Genomic DNA, 22,690 nt, shown 5'->3' with positions numbered 1-22,690 from the left:
ACATTCCTCTGCCTCCTTCTGCTTTAACTCTTTGCCAAATCAGTTTTATTAGCATCTTTAAAGACAACGATTTCATTCGTCTCTGTTTATTAGAATATTATCAGTAATATTATTTTATAATTATAATGTTAATGGAAGTCTAATATATGTTTTAAGCAGGATTTTTGGATTCTTCCTGGACATTTTTCCAACAAATTTATTGTGCAGCTCTTAAATGAAGCATTCTGCTTGGAGCTGGAGTTAAATGATTATGAATCTAGATTTGTTTCTAGATCACGGTTAAAGTCCCAGGGCGGTCGAATTCCTTAATGTATAAACTTAGACAGGTTACTTAAATTTTCTGAGCCTCAGTATCTTTATTCGTACAATAAGGGTAAGTATAAACTGCCTCACAACAAGAAAACCTTCCAGTAGCCAGAATTCTCTAGAGAACTGAGAAGCTGTGACTCTCTGCTTTTATGATTCAAGTTAGCTTCTTGCTCACTTGACCTAGAACTCCTCCACTTACACAGATGACGTAAGAATTCAGTTGGCTGCCATCTATTTTACTTCTAGGAAGACCAAGATGAACTAGCCAAGCCATAGGTCTCTGTGAGCCAGACTTGTGATTCCTGCTTTGACTCTGCTGCCCCTCATGGTAACAATACCCACCTTGCCTTTGGCAATCACGTGCTGCCAACCCCTGTCCCCACAGGAGCCAGTGACTCCTATTGTATTTAGGTTTCTGATTCAGTAGCACAACCTGCACTGTAATTTCTGACCTACGGAAAAGAATAACCACAGAGCTCTTCAAAAACACTGGAACTCCTTTCACAAGTCTATTTCTCATAACCATGGTGAAAAGTATGTTCTCTGGTCCCTTCCAGGACAGGTAAATGGGTCTTAAATGATAAATCTGCTCTAACATTCAAATCTCCCTCAGTCTTTGGCATTGTTCCTCTAGAGTGTACTAAGACAATTCTGTCATTTCATTTTATTTAGTGCAGGCCACCTTTTGTCCATGTTACCACCAGCCAAAGTGTCAGAGCCCTTTCTCCGATGCAACGTTGAATTCAGAATGTCTGCTTAGTTGACTCGTATCAATAACTTTGGCCTGATTCAACTTTTATGTTCCTTCTACTAATATCTTACATCATTGATAGCTATTCCAATCATTCCCTAAATTTCTGTCTGGATGCATTAGAAAAATTATGTAGTGCTTTGAATTGTAGCTTATCTCTTCATGGGTCACAATTTGTGTATAACCTTTTTTGGCTCTGTTGGGACTTGAGTCTAGTTTAGGTCCAGAAGCAAAGAGGAGTGGTAGAGGGTGGTTCCTAAAGTGAATTTGAAATATTTCAAGGCAGTTCTTCAGGGGAGGCCATTTCAGTTTTCTCTGGCAAATCGGGGTTAATCACCTTAGATGGGGCTTAAATGGTTTCTGGCATAGAAGCTTCTAAAGAGTTTTGGTGTTCAATGTCCCGCTCCATCAGAATCCTCTTGTGTGTCCCCATTCTAATTTTCAGAATCTTTGTGTTGTAATTCAGCCATTTGCAGAATGAGATTGGCTTTAGTTTTCAACAACCTCAGTCCAGCATCTATACAGAGGATAAAGATAGACCCAGAAACATGCAGGTCATTTACACAGTGCTTGGGTTGGGAATTTGAATCCCTGAGCTCATCCTTTTTTCATCCTCAATTTGTCCTGCACAGTTAGGGCCAATCAGCCAATTTCATACTCATTAGTTTGGCAAAAATGTTCTAAGGTATCAAATACATGGTCACCCAGAACCTTGTCTCTTGTAAGTATTTAATTAGGAATATCCAGTGGTGGTATTTTCCGTACCTCTATTGCCACTTCTCATTATGGACTATCAGTACTTGCTTTGCTACTGGAAATAGAGTCATTAGTGCCTATAAATCTAATCTGATTAGAGAACAAATCCAGAAATCCCAGAACCAATTCAGAAAACTACTACTTAAGATTCTGTTTCTTTAGAGCTACTTTCCCTACCAAAATATGTATTAGTCAGTGTCCTCAAGAGAAACGGAACCAACAGAGAATGTATGTGTATCAATTTATCACAGTCATCTATCAACTTATCATCTATGCATCTATCTATAGAGAGATTTTAAGGATTTGGCTCACATAATTGTGGGGGCTGTTAAGTCTAACATTCACAGGACAGGCTAGTAGGCTGGAAGTTTTGGCAAGGGTTGAGATTGCAGTCTTGAATTCCTTCCTCTTTGGTGGACCTCAGTCTTTTAAGACCTTCGCCTGATTGGATGAGGCTCACCCACATTATGAAGTGTAATCTGCTTTACCCGAAGTCTATTGATTTAAATATTAATAACATAAACAGAATACTTTCAGAGCAAATTCTGGACTGGTGTTTAACAAATATCACCATAATGTAGTCAAATTGACACATAGATTTAACCATCTCAGCATTATTGTAAAGATAACGTGAACATGATATACTCTATGTAAAGTCTTGGTTTATCCCATAGTAAACACTCATCAAAAGTTACTACTAGTAATTACTTAATACATGCTAAGTACGGTGTTGTTTTTTTATATACATTTTCTCATTGAATACTTACCACACACTGTGGAGTGTGTATTACTGCTCCTATTTTACAAATAAGAACAGAGATTGGTGCAGGGTGGTTATAACCATTATACAAACTGCCAGATATGCCTAAGGTAATGCAGTTAATACATTATATTTTCCCCAGAAACTTCTTTTTTTTTTTGCCCCCTCCAGTAAGCAAAACACTATCTCTCACTCTCACTCTAGTTGTTGGACTGCAATTAATTGACTCTTGGCTCTGAGGGTGGACATGGTCACCATTCTTGCCCAGTCATGGCATGTCCCTGGCCTCAGTGATGGGCTTAGGGTGGGCATGCGGCCCAGCCAGAGTTAGTGACAGAAAAGAAACATATTCTTTTTGCTGGGCCTGCTGAGAGGATGCGAGGAGGGCTGAGGGACTTCTGGCAGTCACGACTGTACCTGCTGAGGTGAGCCTGCCTGAGAATGGACACCGCTGAGGAAGAGACACAACTGTGAGACAGAACACGAGAAGGTCTTGACCATACCTCCCAGCCTTTCAGGACAGCACCGTTCTCAGGAGCCCCAGTGATGTGTTAGGACATGAAGCCAATAAATTTTCTTAAAACTTGGTTAGTGGTATTTAATGTCAGTATTATTTAAGACATAGTGTCTTTTTTCACTCCTCTGCTAGGGCACTTGCTCTTTGGAATTCCATACCAAGGCGGGGCATTAGGATCGGGAGGATCAGTCTACCCTGGGAGTGTTGTCTGTTGAGAATATAAAAACAGTAACAACACAAACTAAAGCTCCATCTGCTTTTCATTGTCACCATGGGTAGGCAATTCTAAACAACGTCAGTGATAAATTACACCTTTCCCCAATTTTTTGACAGTCCAAGTTCTAAAGAATTGTTCCAGTTACTTTTGAGTTATAATAGTATATATGTAACTACAGTTGGCTTAAGACGTATAAACTCAGATACACACATTCATTTCAAGAATAAAGAGGTTTTCAGTTGACTCAGATTCAGCTGGGCCTGGTTTTTAAACATTGACTCTAGCCACTCTATTTTACTGTTCTAGTGTGAAACACAAAAACTTCAGAATAACAAAATGGGAGAGTTGAGGTAACTCAAATTCTCCCCCCCTTTTTTGTTTTTGTTTTTGTTTTTGTTTGTACATTACAATCACTGTGCTTTCTAGTTTATTTCAAATCTACTGCTTAGATGGAGAAATATGTGGTACCATGTGGGTTGAAAATAAGAACTATGCCCAATGCAAACTTGAACACTAATGACCCATTACAACTACACCAGGAGTTTTTCAAATGAATATCTACGTAAAATGTGTTGTTTATTAAAGGATTTGTTAATATGAAACAGCTAATTTGAAGCTTATTACCAAAATGAATTTTGTCATAAAGAGGAGGGGTGTGTTGAAAAATGATCTGCCTTGAGTGTCAATTATCCTAGATAATTGTATGAATTATCTATTGTATGATTCACCCACTTGGTATTTATCACAGACAGTTTTACGTTGCAGTAGATCTTAAGGTCCCTGAGGACAGAAGGGAGGCTTCCGTTTATCCTCTTAGTGGTCCAGTGCAAAGAGATGCCTTGCAAGTAGTTGTATGTTTTGAGTGTGTGTGTGAGACTGATGGAGGGAACATTTGGTCAAAGCACTAGTATTAAATGAATCCCAAGTACATCCTAGGTGCTTTATAAGTTGAAGATGAAGCTCATCACTGACTGGTTTGGGCACTTGGTCATAAACCACTGAGGCAGGCGGCTGGGTTTGGCTGGCTATTCTGTGTAACCATTTTTGGATGTGCTTACTTGTCCTTATTGAAGGAGGTGCCAGGTGGCCGGGCTTATATCAGATAATGCCACCTACCTCTTTTTGCATCTTGTTGGTCCAGGGATGGATTCAGAATCTAAGCCGAGAACATCAGATTCCCTTTCTCTGAAGAATAGTATAATCTTAAGGAGAAACAGAGGCTGAATCAGTTTTTGTTAAGCTTGGATACCTAGAAGCTTGGTTAAGTGGTAAATTTAGCCTCAGCATCCTGGCTTCACAAAGCCAAATCATAACCCAATGTTTAGAGGAACAAAAATTAGGGGCCTGTTAGAGATGGATAGTGGGCAGACAGAAGAGGGGATCAGATACATTGCAGAGTATGGGGCGGGGAGGGAGAGCAAGAATGAACATCTCAGTTCCTCTGGCAGCAGGCTGGCACCTGGGGTCTGTGCAAGTCTCCTGACTCCTTACAACGAATTCCCTTTTACTCAATTCAGTGTGATTGGGTTTCTGACCCTTGCTCAGATTTTGCCCTTGCCTTTCCCCTGAGTTGTTTTCTACAGATTTTATTCATCTTTTGAAGAAGAACACGGGTTTTAGGAGAGTTAGACCTTGCCTGAGACTCTGTGAGATCTGCACTTAGACCTGAAAAAAGGCTTTTAGGACAAATACTACACCAGATGTTTAAACTCTTACTTTTCTTATGATTACACTCACTTCCTCATACTGACTATACCATAGTTCTTATATTTATTGGGTAAAGGGTCTCTTTGAAACTTTGGTGAAGTCTGTGACCACTCTTCTCAGAAAAACTCGTATTATACACATCCACAAACAAACATAACTTTGTGTATAATTTCTGAGGTTTTACAGACTCCAGGAAGCTTAGTCATGAACCCTAGTAGTCCAGGTTAGAAGTCAAAGTTTTTAAATAACTACTTTTCTGTACATACATTGACATCAACATATTGATAATTTGCTGTGGGAGCTTTCTATTTTATGGAATCCTATAATTTGTTTTCTGGATTAAAAAAGTTAATACTGAAACACAAAGATGTTTTAAAGTTTCTTCTTGTATAATTCTGAATTTTAAGGTGTACAACTTATTTAATGCCAATATTATAGAATTCTAGGCATGTGTCAGATTTAAATTGCTCATATTTACTTGGTTATGAGACTACTTCACCATATGTCTAGTGCAGAGAATGTAGCTACATCAGTTTTTCATATGAGAAAAAAATTCCACTTAGAAGGGAGAGTTCTTAAATTTAATATTAAATAATTAAAATCCATCCTCACATAGACATCTCAAATTAAGATTGTTTACATGCTCTTTAATTAGATGCAATTAAGAAGCTCTCTCAAAGCGTTTAAGCCCAGAGGGAGCCCTGGTTGTGTTGATAAAATGACTCTTAGCATCCGGAAAGTTGCCTTGGTATTCGTGGAGGAGTTTCTCATTGGAAGACAAGATGTGTACACTTCTGTTTTTGCCGCACGAGGAAACAGATGCTGAGGATTTTCATTAGAGAAGATGGATGAAAAATTCTGCCTGACAGTCCAGGATAGCAAGAAGGCTTCTTTACTCTGTCACTGTCCACTGTCCTTCCTCTTTTCTCATCACAGTAGCAGTAGTGACTCCTAAACCAGGTCATGTCATTCCTTTGTTCAGAACCTTCAATGTCATCCCACTCTGCTGAGAGTAAACCCAGAATTCCTTCCCTGGCTGGCCAGGCCCTGGTGCTGGGCACGGTCTCACGCCTCCACCCCGACCAGCACCAGGCTGTGCTGTTCTTTCTTCATGTTCGTCTCCTGATCCTCTTGTTTTGGCTTATTTGGCTCCAGACACATCTGCTGTCTCTGCCTGGAATGTTCCCGGATACTCACATGGCTTCCTCCTTCATTGCTTTTCAGTATTTGCTCACATATTCCCTTTCAGTGGGACCTTCCCTTGTTTCCTTCCTTATCCTTTCTAGCCTCTTCCCCTCCTCGACTCTGCTTTCCGAACCCCTCTTCCCTATTTTATTTTATTTTTTTTTTTGCCCTGGCGCTGATTACCAACTGACATATTACTTATTTTATTTGGTCAGTTGATTCTTTTTCTGCTAAGATAAAAATTCCAAGAAGGCAAAGATTGTGAATATTTTTTTTTTTTAATCCATATCCAGAACCTATAAGATGACCTAATGTAGGTGCTCAGGAAAGATCTATTGGGTGAATAAATTAGTGAATGATTAAATGAATGAAAAGAGCTTATTGGGATTTTTCTGATTAAATTAAGTAAAAATGTTTGGTTTGTTAAATTTTAATTTTTTTTAGTGATGTTTTTTATTTCTTGGGAGCTTGATCTTGTCTGTGCCTCAGAACTGCAAGAGAAATTCACTTTTAGCATGTACACTGGCCGATTCAACACTGCTTTATTTAGTTGTGGCTGAAACTCCTTGAGTAAAATAGGAACTTCATGAAATTTGGTAACAATAGTTACTGTAAAGTATTGTTTTATATACAAACAAGATAATTCAGTGTGAATAAACTTCATGGAAAAACCAAGACATTTGAAGTGATTAAGAATCTTAAGATTAAAATGTAGAGTTTGAGAATGATCTTGGCAAAGAAAATAGGCCTTGGGTCAGTCTCAACTCCTTTTTTGATCTGATTAGTAATCCTTAAAAGCACAAACAGAAAGTGGATGAGCTAGAAAGTAAAAGCAACTGAAAGATTCATTTCATGTTGAACAAAATTCTCAAGAGACTTGAATAAGAAAGGGCAGCAATACATTCTGATTTCGGGGTGACGGTGTGTCAGTCAAGAGAGGCTCTGCTTTGTTGTCAGGAACTGTTTTGTGTTAGAACAGTGTAAGAGGAGGAAGATGAACAAGCTTTCAGAAGCAGGCCTTTTGCTGTGCAAATTACTACTCTTGGCTAATCCTCTTCCTTAACTACAGCACACAGTGAATGACGGGAGACTCCCCAAAGGGCTCAGAGTTCTAACTGAACCACAGCACGTTGTATGTGAAACACATTCCTCTCTTTCTATACCAGGCACCCAGAACTGAACTGTATTACAGGAATTCTTTGGGTTATAAAAATGCTGTTTTTATATCCAAAAACTTAGAACATGAGGTCTGGCAAGAATATTGGAGGTCATCTGTGTGCTACTATGAATTTGAAACACAAGCCACTCCTCCAGCAGGAACTCTCAATGGACTGACTTTCCTCCACCAGTGGGTCTGTCAGATGGGATCATTCTGCGTTCTTGTTAAGGGGCTCCGAACTCCATGTCAAAAGGATGTCTCAAGGGTAGCAGCATCAGCACCTACTTTTGCTAAAAAAAGAAAAAAAAAAAAGGCAGGGAATTTAGTAGTTGGATAATCCTGGCAACCTCAGGGTAGGTCAAATGACCTTGTGGAATTTAATGCAAAATTCAGGGAGAAGGGAGATTTGCTTGGTTTGATTTGGGCTATTGTGATTTATTTAATTTCCCTGTTCAGTTTTACACTCCGGGGATTTGTGAAGCTATCTCACAGTCCTAATCTGTTGGTGATTAGTCATATAAATGAGTTTATAGATCCTTCAAGGACAAGCTTTGTATTTGTTTTCTATGAGCAAATATTATCAAAGTTACTGGCGTATAAAAGAATCTAGATCGGTGGTTAAACTGGCGAGACATTAAATTAAATTCTCTTCCCGTTTTGTAAAATACAAACGGCAGATTATTAGGTCATCTAAATAAAGTAAATGTACTGATTTGTCAACACATCTCACCACTCAGAATACTTAGCAGTAGACACACGATGTTCCAAATTGTAAATGAACGTGAGAGGGAAATAATTCTTTCACTAAAGAAGTCCGCCCGCCTCCTGCCCCCTGCCATGGAATATTTAGCGTGTTTGAATGTATTTTCCAAAGTAGTGGTATATTTCACTTGAGTCTTTAGCTTTTGTGTTTAGATATTCCTCCAAACTTACAATTCCACACTAGCTGTTCCCTTGGCATCCCGCAGGTTAAATTTACCTATTGTTAAATAAATAAATCCCCGTTGATATTCAGTTTGGAATCTACAGCAGCCCATATGAGAAGCAGCCAGACAGAAAATTAGCACCTGTAATTTAAAACATCTGTCCTTGAAATTTTAGTTTGGAGACATATTTGGAGCCACTTCTTTCTTTTTTAGAATCTAAATATATATGGTTTAATTCTTCTGATTGGAAATCTGCATGATTGTCTCATGTTACCTGAGTTTCACCTTTTCTGGAGGTAGCTGGTTTTTATTTTTGAGAAACCTCCTTCCCAGGCCTCCCAGAGAGAATTTTGAGCATGCTTTGTAGCCACATCATATACTCTGAAACTGTGCAAATATGTTCGGCCACTTTTGCATAATATTAGCCCAATAGAAACTTATCTTTTTATAAAACTTAGTAAGTAAAACAAAAATCACTATGAGCAAAGAATCCTTAAAGAATGTAGACAAATTTGCTTATAGGAGATGTGGATTGACACACGCACAAAAGTTCAGGCGTCATTTTTTTAGTTGTGAAAATGTGTTGTTTCATGAGAGCAAAGAATGAAGATTTAATTGATACTTCTTATCAAGTATTATTACTTAACTCAGAATTTACTGTCTATTTGAGCCTGATATTATTGGACATATAGCACTGAAAGTTAGAGATTTATAAAATTATTTATTATTAAAATTTTTCTTTAAAATTTTTTATTAGTGACTCCATAAGTACTCAGTATTCCTAAGTGACCCAGATGAAGTTTAGAACTTGAGGATAACCCACATGCCATTATATGAGGGATATCCTGAAGAGAAAAGGTTCATCATGCTTAGTCGCAGAGAGATGGTTTATGGGCAGTGATTACACAGATCGTTTTGCAGGGATGAGGGACAACTGCTAGCTTTCAGGAACAAATCTCTTTCCTGAAGGAATCACCAGGTAGTTTTTTTTTTTTTTTAACTTTTTTTTAATTGAGTTATAGTCATTTTACAATGTTGTGTCAAATTCCAGTGTAGAGCACAATTTTTCAGTTATATATGAACATACATACATTCATTGTCATATTCTCTTTATCTGTGAGCCACCACACGATCCTGTATATATTTCCCTGTGCTACACAGTACAATCTTGTTTATCTATTCTACATTTTGAAATCCCAGTCTGTCCCTTCCCACCCCCTGTCCCTCTGGCAACCACCAGTTTGTATTCTGTCTATGAGTCTGTTTCTGTTTTATATTTGTTTTTTGTTTTTGTTTTTGTTTTTAGATTCTGCATATGAGCGATCTCATATGGTATTTTTCTTTCTCTTTCTGGCTTACTTCACTTAGAAAGACATTCTCCAGGAACAGCCATGTTGCTGCAAATGGTGTTATGTTGTCGGCTTTTATGGCTGAATAGTATTCCTTTGTATAAATATACCACATCTTCTTTATCCAGTCATCTGTTGATGGACATTTAGGCTGTTTCCATGTCTTGGCTATTATAAATAGTGCTGCTATGAACATTGGGGTGCAGGTGTCATTTTGAAGTAGGGTTCCTTCTGGATATATGCCCAGGAGCGGGATTCCTAGGTCATATGGTAAGTCTATTCCTCATCTTTTGAGAAATTTCCATACTGTTTTCTACAGTGGCTGCACCAAACTGCATTCCCATCAGCAGTGTAGGAGGGTTCTCTTTTCTCCACAACCTCTCCAGCATCTGTCATTTGTGGACATTTGAATGATGGTCATTCTGACTGGTGTGAGGTGATACCTCATTGTAGTTTTGATTTGCATTTCCCTGATGATTAGTGATATTGAGCATTTTTTCATGTGCCTATTGGTCATTTGTATTTCTTCCTTGGAGAATTGCTTATGTAGGTCTTCTACCCATTTTTGGATTGGGTTGTTTGTTTTTTCTTATTAAGTCATATGAGCTGCTTATATATTCTGGAGATCAAGCCTTTGTCAGTTTCATTTGCAAAAATTTTCTCCCATTCCGTAGGTTGTCATTTTGCATCAGGTAGTGTTTGTATTAGATGGTTGGTGCTATGAGTAAATGGTCAGTAAGTTACCTTAAATTTTTCCAGGGAAAGACCTATATGAATCAAATTTAGGGTAATCAAATACTACGTAACAAATCCAACCCATTTGGAAACTACATTTGTTGGCAATTTTTCCAATATCTTTTTTAAAAAATATTTTTATTGAAGTATAGTCAATTTACAATGTTGTCAATTTCTGGTGTACAGTACAATACTTCAGTCATATAGGAACATACATATATTTGTTTTTGTATTCTTTTTAACTGTAAGTTACTATAAGATATTGAATATAGTTCCCTGTGCTGTATGGTATAAACTTGTTGTTTATCTATTTTATATATAGTAGTTAGTATAACTGCAAATCTCGAGCTCCCAATTTATCCCTTCCCTCCCTCTTCCCTCCCTGGTAACCATAAGTTTGTTTTCTATGTCTGTGAGTCTGTTTCTGTTTTTATAAATAAGTTTGTTTTCTTTATAAAATGAAGAGAGGACTTAGAAAATCAGGTTTTAGGGATGTTTCCTCATATGCTAAGTATAAACTTTGTCCAGGAGTCACGATGGTCTCAGCCCCATCTGACTGACACTGACAGTAGAAGTTTCAACCAACCAAAATCAAGCATGGGAATGTTCTTGGTTGATTATTGTGAGAGTCTTCAAGTAATCATTAGGACTTTCTTATCAAACACAGCGTGTACCAACACCATGCAGTGATTTGACCTGTGTGCAAATGATAGAGCCCTCATATAATAACCTAAATATGACCCACAGCAGTTTCCTAAAATTTCTGTTTTCTTCAGTACTCTCAAAGCAAGTATGTATTGATACTGAGTGGAACCCAAGGACAGCAGAATACACCATCCCAAGATACGCTGCATTGGGATATGGATTATTTTGAGTTGTAGGCACCTGAAAATTGGCTTTCTCTGAAGCCCTTTCACCTGCCTAAAAGCAGCTCCTCCAAAAGGAACCCAATTGCTATCAATTCCCCTCCCCGTCAAGAGTTTCACCAACCAGGAAAGATTATTTTTACAGGAGAAGAGACTAGAAATCAACGCCACATTCAGTTTGTCACAAACTATCACCTCTCCCATCTGTTCTTCTAAGGCCTATTCATTTTTGCTAAAAATCATTTACTTTTCCTTAAAAGGCCTTCACTTTCCTATTAAGCCTCTCTTCCTTTCCCTAGGAAGATGGTATTTAAGCCTGAGTTCTAAAGCTGCCTCATTGGGTTATTGTTACTATTTTTCTGGGTATCTTCCATGTGTACATAAAATATACATGGTGATCAATTTCTGTTTGTTTTTCTCTTGTTAATCTGTGTGTAGTACAGGGTCTCAGCCAAGAACTGAGAAGGCTAGAGGGAAAATAATTTTTCCTCTCACAGAACTGAGACCAAAGACCTAGTCAGGAAAACATGTGAATGCTGTGTAACATGATGCAATCAGAGTGATAACAAAGGGAAACATATGGAAGGCATTTAATCCCCACTGCGTTTGTTAGGAAAGCGGGGACATGAGGAAGACTTCTTATGAAAATGCTTCTGAAGTTATTTTGGAAGGCTGGGATTCATTTGCCATGTGATTCAAATAAGGGAAGGTTAAAGGCACAGGGTTTTGAGAGACAGGGATATGTCAGGAAAACTGAAAATAATTTTGACATGATTTATCATGAAGGGGAAAAATGCAATCAACATTTAAAAGAAATAACCCCCAGACAGGACAACTCTGAGTATAAGAAAAGGAAGCATCAATAGTTTGAAGATAAATGCAGTGACAGTTTTCATTGCTACTGTATTAGGAAAATGGAACTTTTACATCATTAAGCTGGAAAGCAAAATGAGTTGTTACTGGAATACGTATGGTTCATCCCCTGAAAGTAAGGAATGGGTCAAGTGGTGATTTGAAAAGATCATCCTAAAGTAGTAGGAGACAGAACAGGGGAAAAAGAGCATCCAGCTCTAATTGGCAGAGTGATTAGTCTTGCCTCAAGTGCCCAAAATGAGAAGAAAAAGGCCCCCTATGTTAAATGCAATCAGCATGAGACATTGGCAGATATTAACCTGTGTTGTTTTTTTAAATGGATAGATGGACTTTGCTTCTTACTAATGAATCGATATTACTAACACCACAGTGTATTAATACTCCCAACTTATTTTTTTAGAAATATCAAAGTATTTTTTAAATGTGCATCTTAAGCATATTAAAAGACATTACATCCGCAATTGTCTCTTGCTGCAGTGAAAAAGAGATGGCAGCTGGATCCCTCCAGCAGACATTCAGCTGCCTTTTCTCCTCAGTAAGTATAAAACCAAAGATAGGGATTACTTTTATAAATATGTAATTATGAGTTTTTTTTCAGATTCTGATTAATAATTCATCCCCAACTCCTGTAACATTATGTTATGAATGTTAAACAACTGGATGAATCAAAATTTGATATTTAAGGAGATTAAGGGGAATATTGTGCATATATTTTAGTTTCTGTAGCCACCTTATAGAATATTAGGAGAGTATAATTTGAAATAAATTTGTTTCTCTTAGTGGAGCCACATATTCATATATTTCACTCAAGAAAGGTCATTGTTGTCTATGACTTTAATACTCATATAGATGATATGATATAGTTCTGATTCAAAACAATGCTTATTTGAACCAGAAAGCAGCACTAGGTAGAATATATTCCACCCTCTTTTTTAAACACAGAATCTAAACTCTACTTTAAAAAATTTCTATAGTGTAACAGACCACTTAAAAGAGAGTCCCTTAATTCAAATCCTAGGCCAGGCTCTTGAAAGTTGGACAGAATTTGGGTAAAATATTACTTAGTCTCTTCCTGCCTCAACTGTAAATAGGAAAAGTAAATATCTTTCCTGCACAGGGTTGTTATAAAAATGAAATGAAGTGATGTATATAAAGTATTAAGTACAGTGTCTCATGCATAATAGGAATGAACTTATTGAACCTTAGTTACTATTAGTCAAGATGGGGTGCAGTGGGATAAAAGTGTGTGCCTTTTGTTAAAGGAAAAATGTTCTGACACTTGTTAATGGTAAGAAAGACTTTATTCAATCTGCTGTAATAAGAGCATTGCAATAGGAGACAGAGATTGGGCTCAACTGCAAACACAGCAAAGATGCTGGGAAATGATAGCCAAGGAGCAGTGTGGGGTTGACTGGATGAGATATTACTATGTGGAGACATCAGGGGTTGGGGGATTCTTGCTAAACTGGCCTAATAGGATTCTTCCTAAAGACAGGCCAAGGACTCAGACAACAAGGTGAGAGACGGAGAACCTGATCAGCTATCAAGGATGAAGGATCCTCTCCCAACTGATCTATCAGGATTCTTTGCTAAGGCTGGGCTGATGGGCAGGCCAAAGACATGGAGGGTGGGGGGCTGAAGGCCTGCTTGGAAAGATGGCTCAGAGGAGCCTGACTAAAGTTTGGTGAAGGGAAGTCTTTGTCACGCACGTGTGTGTGTGTGTGTGTGTGCAGTGGTGACGAGGCCCAGGGCAAAAGAAAATATGGATCCTTTTCTTCAAAAATTAAGAATTTGAAGATAGCAACAAAAGAGCATTACACCAAGACTGGGCCCTGCTAACCCTGTGGGCTGTGTGACTGCTCAGGTTGCGTTTTTATAGAGCTGGCCCAAGGTGGGAGCGGCAGACAGCACAAACATCTACTTTAGATACAAAGCCAGAGAAATACGATTATTTGAGTGAAGTTATAAAAATAAAAGTTACCTAAAAGGTGCCTTCATTGTGTTTCTGAATCAATTATTGCCTTAAGTGGTTATCAGGGAGAAACTAAAAGAAATCAATGTAGGAGAGACCCGAAGTAGGTAAGCAAGTCTCACATAGAGCTGTGATGGTTTTATGTGAACACAGCCTTTAAAAAAGCATCTGTCTGTGTGTCAGGGCCCAGTTTTCAATCAAAATCTGTTTTGAGACTTGAAAGTTTTTAGAGAGCATCTAAGAAAAGTCAGAAAAATGCTTGGATCATTTTTTTTTTTTTTAAACCTTCCTATGGCTTTGCCCTGTTGTATGAAGAATAGAATTCAAACTTCTTACCAGAGTTTACAAGGGCATACTGGTTAGGGTAGTGCCAGCTGCTATAACAAACAAACCCCTCAGTGGGTAACACAGTTAAAGCAATTGTAAGCTTTTCAAAAGGAGTGCTGCTGAAAAACTTGTCATTTATCTGTTTCTAACTAAATTTACCAACCTGGATTCAAGGAACAAATAAGCCTCTTCCAAAAATGTACTGGTGTGTCTCAGCCAATCAAAGCTATGGTTATTTATTTTAGTACTGCTGGCATTTGCTTTGCCCAGCCCACTCCTTGGCTGAGTACATCAGTATAATAGAGAATAGGATTTATTTGCTCATCTAACTTCAGGTGTGGTTTATCCAGACGTGTATAGCATCATAGCAGAACTAGTTACGGCAGTTCCAGATGGCAAATCTTTATACCACGTTGTCCAGAAAAAGAGTAGGACCTTCTTCAGGTAGTTCTCTCAGGTGAGGAAGGAAGATGCTCTCCCCACAAGCATCTCCTTATCCTTGTTGAGTCATGTGGAGCATGTCTCACCTCTGAACCAGTCACTGTGGTCAGGGACAAGCAAGTTGGGATCAATAAATTGAGATTTTCCCCTGCCTCTTCCCCCCAGGAAGCATCCTCTGAAGCACATGGGCTGCTTGGTACAAAAAGTTGACAGGATAGTGGGAGTGAAAAACAGTCAAAGATACTTCTAGTTGTATTTGCAGGAGCAACTGGAAGATGCTATCAGTGAAGAGCAGATCAAGGAACAAGTCAAAGAATTAAAAAGCCAGCATATTGGAAGCTTCTCTACGTAACTATGTGGAAATCAAAATACCAGTTATGATACAAGTTGTATTTGTGGGAGCGTCAGTGAACCAGGGTCTTAAGTTTCATGAAATAAAAAGGAGCGAGGCTCATCTCCCCCACCTTTAGGATTCTGTGGATTACTGTATGAGGGGGTGTAAGTGGGTGGTACAGGAGACGGCCTAGGTTTCTAAGGAGATTGGAGGAGCAAGAAGGAGCACCTCCCCCACCTCCAAAGACAGTAATGTGCAGGGTGTGGAAGGAAAAACCATGACCACTCCAGGTTTTAGTTAGAGCAACCAATAAAGGGAGAGTTGGAGGAAAGCCTGACATACAAAGATTTGCCTATGAAGAGCCTTGGATTTCAGAGACCTCTGCTGATGCCCCATTTTTATTCCAGGCCAGCTCTATCTAGCCTACTGGTTGTCTCAGTACCTATGAGCCCAGTGCATGGTTGTTCCCCAAATATACACACGTGGATCCTTCACTACTTATCTACCTATTCCTCTGTGTTGTCCATGGCTTGGGAGACTGCGCTCAGGCACTTGCTCAGCTACCACTAGTTTATGGAGAGTGTGTTGTGCCATGTTGGATTCAGTGTAGGCCCAAACCAAGGCTTCTCTAAGACAGTTTCCCCTGGTCTGTGTGCAGAGCAGTGGGGCCTTAGTTTCTGTGTCCGTGGCTATCCCCAGAACTACTATGCTGTATCTACCCCCTAGCTTTTCGTCCTTTACCAGCCACTCTCTTCATCCTTTGAGCTTAAAGAAGGCCTTGAAAACAGTTATATCGCACACCTCAATCTATCTGTTGTTCTTTTCCTCTCCAGGCTCCATCATCCCTTCCCCCCAAGCTCATGTAGCCACTGGTTCCAAAGGAAGGTTTCATTTTTTTTAGTTTTCATTCTTTTGAGGTGGATCACTTTCTATGCATCTTCCTTCTTCCCTCTTTTAGGCAACAAGTCTCTTAGCCCAGCCCTACTGGTACAAGGCTTAAGGAGGAGGGGAAATCTGTATTTAAAAGAAGACATATCTGGAGGATTTTCAAAATATCGTACCTATCACATATCTTTCTAGAAAGCACATCCACATGAAAAGCAAAGTAGGCTTGTTTTCAGGAATGTTGATCTGAAAGTAGCTCCATGAAACAATGTTTTATTAGCCATATTTCTGCTTTTACTTAAAAGTATATAAAATACATAAAAAGTTTACATCCAAATGGGGCTATTCCCTGCCTATCTTCCCTGTATTTTGAATAACTCAGATTTTACAAAATCTGTTTATTGCTTCCCTTTCTTTAATTTTTTTTAATATAATAACTATTTTTACTTATACCATAGTGATGCCCTAACATTTTTATCTGCTTAAGTGTGCTGAATAACCAATATAAAAATAGGGAAAGAAAACATGTAGGCTTGGGAATCCAGTGATGTTTTAATTCTCTGTCTGTTACTATTCTGGTTAATTTTAAGCCAGTCAATTGATTTGCTTGTTGGAGAAGTGGTTACTCAGTGTTTCCCCTCCAGTGTGCTGGCTCTCTCAGCCCCGTACTCCCCAGAACTCTTGTTTCCCTTATTGGTAAATGGAGAAGATTAATCCAGATTATCTATAGAGTCCAGTTCAGCTCTCTGTCTATGAGCTGGACGTTTACCTTTTCTCTCTAGAAGTTTATAACCATGAGCTCATAAAATTCATTTATTGCTGCTATATAAACCATAGATGTCACAAAATATAAATACGCAAACAAGTACGTTTTTGCTTCTGTTGTTTTTCCTTCCTTTTAAATTTTGTAGGAAGGATTCCTTCATAACTCCCTTTTCCCCCTCTTCTATACAAGCAGTGATGAGGCCCAGGGCAAAAGAAAATATGGATCCTTTTCTTCAAAAATTAAGAATTTGAAGATAGCAACAAAAGAGCATTCACCAAGACTGGGCCCTGCTAACCCTGTGGCCTTCATAACTCCCTTTTCCCCCTCTTCTATGCAAGCATCCAGTGCGTATTTGTTAATTACACCTCACTGATTTACCTCCTGTGTTTCTGAGGAGAAATGACAAAACTGATAGGTTTTTTTCTGTCAGCCGCCTGCTGTAAGGTGTCCAGAGGGAAGGTGGGACAGTTGCCCTTTCTGAGCCAGCCCAGAAGGCTTTGAGTGCTGCTTGCTGAGCTGCACACTGGGGACTGTCTCTTTCTAGTTCTTAAAAGATTCATTTACAGGGAAGACTGGAAAATGCCAATATTTAAAGTTTCATAGACTGGCGTGTCTTAGGCAAACTGCCCTTGCATCCCACAAAGTGTGGCAGAGAAAAAGCACTAAGCAGGATGTGCTGTGTGTTCTATGGGAGTCTCCAAACCAGGTTCTCAGACCAGGTGGTGCCAACAGACAAGAAAGACTGACAAGGCTGGGATTTGCCACAGGACATTCAGGACTGTCACATATCGGGTGACTGGATAGCGTCTTGCAGTTTGCCGTGGGGTTTTCTTTAATGGTATGTAAACGACAGTAACACTCATTCCTTCCGGGTTCCTGCAAGTCGTCCACAGCCAGAACTCCCATTCTGGCGGCAGTTAAATACTGCAGAGAAATGACAAGGCAGGCAGCTGCCTTCCTTTATGGGAAGTCCCAGGAGACTTTGTTCCAGTAACAACTGTTTGTTAAGAAAAATCTAGAGTCAGGATTCCCTGAGAGGAGGTAGGGTTCCCGTGAGTGCTAGAGCAGCTTTCAGAGCTCCAGGCTGAATTCCGCTGGCTGCTCTTGACAGGGGCTCTGAGCCACCTTGATGGTGATTATTTGATGGCAATTTCACAGGCTGTCAGTGACCGTTGTGCCTGAGTGGTCCTGTTGAAGGGTAATAGGGTTTAATTGCTCTTTGGGGTAGAGGTTATGGGGATGCTTCGGGGTGAAGAGTCAGAGAGTATTTTAAGAAGAGGTGTTGAATAAATGGGGAGGAATCAAAATATATATTCATTTGCAGTGTGAGATGGTACTGTTTAAAATAACAACCTGCAGTCCCCCAAAATATTTTAAAGCTTACCTTAAAAGAATTGTACTGGGTTTTCTTTGTGTTTGGTGGTTTTTGTTGAGGATTTTTCCCTAGTATGAGCTGGGAAAGATGCCTACATCAGCCACGCCCCCATGATTTAGCCAAAAAAGGAAGGCTGAGTGGTCCGGGGTCTACTACTTCTCGGTGCCACCCCCACCCCACCACCTTTGGCATTTCTGTCTGTTTTAGCACACAAGTGCCTTGAGTGTGACAGGCTCATTCGTGTCCCTAGGGAATTTCTGGCTCTGTCAGGAGAACAAATCATGCCCACCAAAGCACAAAATGAATATAGCATGTGACATTGTCAGCAATCTCTGTGCAATCCTGTATTAGAGGAAAATAATGTGAGGCAGGCGATGTTTGCGTGGAAGTCGCTCACTGTGGGATTCTTTGCATGAGTGTGTGTTTCCTTCACTGTGAAAACTACAGCATCAGTCTCCATGTTGGGTACATGGAGGCAAAGAGGCTTTTTCTAAACTGCCTGCTTCAGCATTGTCCTAGAATGGGACGAAGCCACAGTTGTTTTTTCTCTTTGATCTTCTTCCCTGTTTCTCTGACTGGGGATGTGAGCTCTGGCAAGTCCAATTTGTTCCTTCATTTTTCATTCTTAACTGTGTATTTGAAACCTTAACTATATTGTGGGAAATGAGCCGTGCTTTCTGAGCACCAGTCCCTTTAGGACTAAACTCTAGTTGGCAGTACTGAGGGATGTGAAATCTAGATGGACACCTGGGTGGGACTTTCCAATGTCTAAAATTTTTCCTAAGCACATAACATTGGAAATCGCCTAAACGCTGTTAAAATAAGACAACAGGTCCTCATTGGAGTTACTTATATTAAGCTCCAAATCACCAAAGCAAGACTTAATTACAGTTTCAGCTCCCCCAGAAATGGAATCTGAAACCAGTCAGTCAGAAACCGCCTGGTCAGCACTAGTTAGGTTATCTACCTGACAGACCCCTGTTACCACCTAACAGAAAGAATTTTGCAACAACCAACTCACATTTCCCCCCAGTATTACTTCCTTGTTTCCACTTTCTTCTGTCTTTGAAAGTCTGTCATGTTGTACAGCAACTCGGAAATCCTTTTTACTTACTAGATTATATACTGCCCGATTTGAATCACTTTTGGCTCAAATAGACTCAAAATTATAATAAATGTATCAGTTTATCCTTTAACAATGTCAACCAAAATTGCTATTCAGTTTAAAATATAGAAAAATGCCAATTCAGCAAATATGAGAAATGTGTTTACTGTTTATTTCATGACTGTGAACAATTGCACATATTCATTAGAAAGCTAAATTTGTAAAATGTATCCTGAGCTTAAAAAGAAGCATGGTATTTATCTAATAGTCTGTGCTACACAGAAGAAATTTTTTTTTTAATCTATTTTTATATATAGTGGCTAACATTTGCAAGTCTCAAACAATGCAAGTCTATCTTAAAATGTCTTAGATCGGAAAGATGCAGATTTTTTAAAGTTGGATCCCAAGGGCCTTTATCTGATTGAATTCCAGCCATTTGTTAAGCTCATTTGATTGTATATACTTGTAGTAAATTCTCTCCTATAATTCTAGAAAAAGCTCATCTTACAAGTATGTCATCTGACAAGTATGTCACTTATGAAACATAATAAAATAAACATCTATGATGTCATTCTAGGACTATCATTTCTTCTTCCTACATTCATCTAACCTCGGCCATTCTTCAAGTTTCAGGTCAAATGTTGCTTCCCCAGCAAGACATTTCCTCATCTCCTGATATAAACCAGTACCTTCTGTTATTTTTTATAATAGCAACTTTTCCCCATACCACTTCTCAGATTTTATGATTATGGACTTTTAATATTTGTCTTCTCTTCTCAAACGTAAGCTCCCTGAGGATAGAGTCCATGTCTGTTCTGTTCATTGCTCTTTTGTTCATCTAATAGTGTGCCTGGCACATATGGATTTCCCATGTATACTTGGAAACTGATTGATAATGATTTAATTGAGAATATATAAACAAAGCTCTAAAAGTTAATAATTGCATAGAATAAGTTCTTAGCAAAACTTGGGGATGGTGAATTATGTAATTGACAATCTAAATTTCTGCTTTTTGATGTGGAAAACCTGTTTTAATGATTATTTTAAATTGTAAAACATGAACATTAGTAGGAGATATTATACACATATACACACACATGTATCTATAAAATGTGTATGTGTGAGAGAGAAACAATACATTCAATATGAAATCTTTGTGAAGATAAAAAATTATTAAAAACTAATAAAAGAACAATAAAGAAGAACCATCAGAGAAGTAGGAGGAAAAACAGAAGTATGTACCAGGTGTCATGGGAGGAGAGGTTTCCATAAACTAAATGTTGTTGGGGTCTTCTTCTACACTTAGGTTTTGAACTAATTAATAAATGAAACAAGGAACAAGTAAGGAAAGAAAATAACAGTTTTACTATTGATGAGCCAAATGGGATCCAAATGGATCTTCTACCAGAATCCTTAAATTATGCCAACTCACTGATCTGATCGCAATGAATTCTGTATCTGGGTTGGATGGTGAAGGTACCTGAACGGATAAGACTTACATGGGAAAGCAGAGAAGAATACAAGATCTCAGCAGGCAGATTCACTCCCAGGAAGAAAATGAGCTTAACATGCCTAGTTTTCACTCTCAAATTTATGGGTCAGACAAGTTACTTCACCTCCCCCAGATTAGTTTGAGTAAAGGGACAATTCAAAGCCTAGGGTTACATTAACTGAACTCTCTTTGTAGGAGGGAGATGTCCAGAGTTCAGAAGTGTTTCCCACCTAACAAATGGTATTGGATAAGAGAGAGCAAGCGAGGGATCACTTGTATAAAGACAAATACGAGGTTATACATGGAGGGCGTAATTGATAAATATTGAGACTATTTTACTACAATGGCAATAGTTGGGACAAAGGCCAGATTTAATGGATTAAGGAGAAAAACACTTGATTTAAAAAAAGTAGAAGCAGGTACTATAAACTGCATGTTCCAATTAAAGAAAAGGAAAGCTGTATCAACTATAACAGAGTAATAGGTAGGTACTGATGGGTTTTTTCACTCCCAAGAGAAGGAGAACCTTTTCATCTCTGAAGCTATAGGCAAAGTTGATACTGGAAAATGAAAGATTAAAGATGCTGGAGAGATAGACTAGTTGAAGGAGAAAGGGCTCAAAGAAATGAGGCAATATGGTCATGGATATTTCCCCATCATTTCCTCTTCTATCTAAAGCAGATTCACGATTTCACAGGAACAAAACCTTTTACTGGCCCATCAGCTTTTGTAAAATCCCACTTGTTCTCTGCTATAGGATGTAAACATCCTATCAGGGAGACATCTTTGAAAAATAACAACACATTGACCTTATATTAGCTTATATATTCCTTTTAAGGAAGAATTCTAATTTTAGGAAAATTTCTAATTTTCAAAAAATAAACATATAAAATGTACATATCATGGAAGCAACCTAAGTGTCCATTAACAGATGAATGGATAAAGAAGCTGTGGTGTATATATATACATACACAATATACACAGTGAAATACTACTCAGCCATAAAAAAGAACAAAAATTTTGCCATTTACAGCAACATGGATGGACTTGGAGTGCATTATGCTAAGTGAAATAACGGACAGTGAAAGACAAATACTGTCTGATACCACTAGGTGTGGAATCTAAAAAATACAACTAGTAAATATATAAAAAAGAAACAGACTCACAGATATAGAGAACAAACTAGTTGTAATCAGTGGGGGTGAAGTGGGAGGTATAAACTATTGGGTGTAAGACAGGCTCAAAGGTGTATTATGCAACATGGGGAATATGACCCATATTTTGTAATAACTGTGAAATGGAAAGTAACCTTTAAAAATTGTGTGAAAAATATACCATTTATTTTTACAATAAGTAAGGATTTCCTTATTTTAAAATATGTTTAGCATGAATGATTTGCTTTTCTTAGTATATACAGTTTACTGCCAATCTCTAAAAAATGGGACAAACTCTGTAAGTTGATCCTTTGGTGATGGAATTATATGAATTGTCTGTACTTTCACTTTTAATTCTAGTCTAACCATTTCAGTCTTGTACAGTGGTGTCGGCACCTAATAAATCAACTTGGCACACGGAGGAATTCATTTAGCATTATTGGCCTCATTCATAGTTATTTAAGTTCTTTGAATCAAGGTTTCAACTAGCTGAGTTGCCGTCGTTGCTTCTTGTTTAAATTAAAAAAGAAAAGAAATCTGATTTGCTTTCATCCTTCATTGATTACGCCTGAGCTATAGCCTTTGAAATCTACATTTCCTATGTCAAGACTGACCGTAAGAGTTTCACTTTAAGTGTGCTAGTGAACTGAAAAGAAATGCTATGAATGGACATAGATTTGTAGGCAGAACCATGTACAGTTCTCTTCCAAACAGACTGAGAGCCCTTTA

General features: G+C 38.4%; 1 long non-coding RNA gene across 1 annotated transcript in view; it reads left to right on the top strand.

Moving 5' to 3' along the window:
- Positions 1-22,690, top strand: part of LOC116663722 — a 134,918-nt gene that overhangs the window by 23,473 nt on the left and 88,755 nt on the right. The gene's annotated exons all lie outside the window — the stretch shown is intronic.

Source organism: Camelus ferus, chromosome 5 (genome assembly GCF_009834535.1).
Source record: "Camelus ferus isolate YT-003-E chromosome 5, BCGSAC_Cfer_1.0, whole genome shotgun sequence".
NCBI classification, from domain to species: Eukaryota; Metazoa; Chordata; class Mammalia; order Artiodactyla; family Camelidae; genus Camelus; species Camelus ferus.
The sequence above is the reverse complement of the archived record's forward strand: the minus strand, read 5'-3'. Positions and strand labels throughout refer to the sequence as shown.